Raw genomic sequence first — 3,404 nt, forward strand, 5'->3', positions numbered from 1 at the left:
CCTAGAGGCTCCCCAGGCCCCCTCTTCTTGGAAACCTGGGCTAAGACAGTAACTAAGCTGGGTTGGTTCCCATCATGTAAGATTGGTTTAGCATTAGACAACTGATTCATAAAGGTCTTTGTATTAACATATCAAAAGAGGAAAAGAGGTATGACCTTTTCAGGAACGCAGAAACAATTTCAGAAAAAATGATACCTACGTCACAACCAGAGCAGTGAGCAGATTCTTTTTGGGTCATGATGCAAACACATCAACTGTAAAAGAACATATTTGAGACAATCAGGGTTATCTGATGAAGGACTAGGTTTTAGATGACATCGAGAAATTGTTAGGAATCCTGTCAAACATGAGAGGGAATTTGCGCTTATATAAAGAAATGTTCGATTTGTAGGAGAGGTACCTGAAGTGCGCAGGGGTGAAATGACGTGGCGTCTGTGCTTTGCTTTAAAATACTCCAGTAAAGAAAAAAACCAAGAGAAGCGGGAAGCAGGGCAAAATCCTCCTAATTGTTGGATCTGGCTGAGGAGTATGTGAAGGGCTCATTGTTCCATGCTCTCTACTTTTGAGACTGTGTAAAAATTTTCATGATAAAAATAAACTCAATGAAGTAGCATTTGCCGCCACCGTAAAAGTAATACCCCGTGATGGGCGCACCAGGTGCTGGCCCGCAGGGGGAGGGCGGGACGTCACTGGCTCTGTCCCTGTCACCCATGACCTGCATGTCCTGGCAGTGGTGAGCGCCCAGTGTGTGCTGTGGGACAGAATTATCTCTAAACCCCCGAAAGAGGATCCTCTCCCCAACTTAACTCCAGCCTCGCAGGGCCTTGGGGGTCTATGGCACACTCTGCCTGCTGGCTTTGTTCTGGAAAGGGCTGGCGGGACATGACCGGCCCCACGTTCCACTCTGAGGGCAGCTCGGGGGTCTGCAGGGGACCATCCTGTGTAACCTGCTGACCTCGAGGAGAAGCAGGGCTAGGGCTTAGCTCAGGCACATTCCCCGCTGAGCCACAACAATGCCCCATCCGCCCTACACAGGCGGATTTGTGTGCGAGCCCCGCGGGGCCCTGGAGTGGAAAATTGCAGCGCCAGCCTTTGTGGGGCAGACTGCTGGCGTTACGGGAATCCTGTAGATGAAGTGAATGTGGCCTTTGTGTGAGGGGCTGGCATTGAGCTCGGGTGCAGTGGGGCGGCAAATCGCTGAGGACAGGCTTAAGCTGGGCCGCGGAAACAATGCCGGGGAGCCACGGAGGAGCCATCGCAGAGGCCGGGAAAAACCTCCCGACAGGTCTCGATCTGTAGAAATATTCCAGAAAAATGATCTCCGAGACAGTGGCTTACACACCCCCATGCACACACACCACGGACACACACCACACACATCACACACACACCATACACTATAGATGTACCACACATACACACCCCCCACCACCTATACAACACACACCACACACACCACACAGACACACACCACAGATATACCACACACACACCACACACACCCCACACACATCACACACCAGATACACAGCATACACATCACACACACCACACAGACACACACCACAGATACGCCACACTGCACACACATCACACACCACACACACACCACACACACATCACACACATCACAGACACACCACACACATCGCACACCACACGCACCACAGAAACATCACACACCACACATATACCACGCACCCCACATTCCACACACCCCACACATCACATAAACACCACACACACACCACTCACATCACACACCACACACACCCCACACATCACATATACAACACACACAGCACATACCAGACACATCACACACACACACACCACACACACTATACATGGTACACTGTACACCACACACCACACACACATCACACATCACATATACACCACACACACACCACACACGTCACAGACACACCACACACCAAACGTATACCACACACACACCACACCACACACACATCACATACCACATATCCAACACACACACCCCAGACACCACACATATCAAATATACACCACACCCCCACACACACTCCCAGACCAGTTGGAGCCCTGCCCTCGCACCCCAGATCCCGCACATCTGCCCCTCTGTTCCCTTGGCCTCCCACCCCTTCTCCACCCTCAGGAGCCCCATGCAGCCCACACTGGGTCCTGCCCAGCCCCTGGGCTGGAGGGGATGTCCCCCTGCGCTGTCCCCAGCGCTGCCCACCCTGCAGAACGTCCTCAGGCGGCCGGTCTCCACACCTGCGACAGGCCTGAGGCCCCGGCTGCAGGCCCCACTCGGCTGCAGTTCCCGTCGAGGCAGCCAATGGCCTTGAGGCCTCTCCCAGGTGGGACGGCCCCTGCGAGGGCTGGTGGGCACAGGGGCCAGCCCTGCCCCATGGCCTTGCTCAGCTGTGGGAGGCGTGCCTTTTCTTTCTCTGATCTCTGTGAAACTCTTACTTTTTCTTCCCCGGGGCGGGGGTGTGAGGGTCGTGCCTGTGGTGGCACTGTGCTGAGCCAGGCATGCTGGGCTGGCGTCTCCCTTGCTGGGGCGCAGATGGCCTAGGTGGGGCCCGTGTGGAGGCTGCGTCCATCCGACTCTGCCGCCTGTGCGGTCCCTGCATCTGTGAGGGGGGACCCAGCAGCAGTGGCCCAGGGCGGGGCTGGGACCGAGGGTCAGGCCGGATGGAGCTGTGTGGCGGCACCCGGCCCGCATTCTCCCTGCGGCCACCGAGACCCCAGGTGGGCACTGGCACCTTGGGCTATGCCTGGGTCCCCACCCTCAGCCTTCTCTGGAAGCTGCTGGCTCTGCGGTGACCCCCTCCTGTGCCCCCTTAACCCAAGGTGGGTCCTTTGGAGCCCACTGGGTGCTCTGGCTGGGTCTGCCCTGGGCTGGTCACTCTCGCCAGGGTCTCGGTCCAGGGCACAGGCAGGAGTGACGGTTACTCTCCAGGAGGCCGGGAGAACCAAGAGACATCCAATGAGGAAGGGCTGCCCATGCTTAAGGATGCCCAGTGAGGAAGGGCCGCCCGTGCCCAGGGACACCCAGTGAGGAAGGGCTGCTTGTGCCCAGGGTGACCATGTTTGCACAGACCCCGGTGTGCCTGCGGGGCTGAGCTGTTTGCCTACCCCCGTGCCCTCCCCAGGTGGCAGGCTACAGGACCAGCCTCGTTCTTGCCCTTCCCAGTCCTGGCCTGGGAGTCAGACACTTGACTCGCAGCCCTTGACTTCCGTGCCAGGCTGCCTGGAGAAGCCAGCATCTTCCCGGAGGGGTCCTTGGGGCCTACTGGGCAGACCTCTCTCTCCACGGCCCTTCCTGTCCCTAGGCGGACCTTCCCCTGACCCAGCTCACACCAGCCTGGGGCCTGTGTGCTGGGGCTGGGCTCCTGCAGGCTGTCCCAGGCAGG

Source organism: Gorilla gorilla, chromosome 22 (genome assembly GCF_029281585.2).
Source record: "Gorilla gorilla gorilla isolate KB3781 chromosome 22, NHGRI_mGorGor1-v2.1_pri, whole genome shotgun sequence".
In the NCBI taxonomy this organism is placed as follows: Eukaryota; Metazoa; Chordata; class Mammalia; order Primates; family Hominidae; genus Gorilla; species Gorilla gorilla.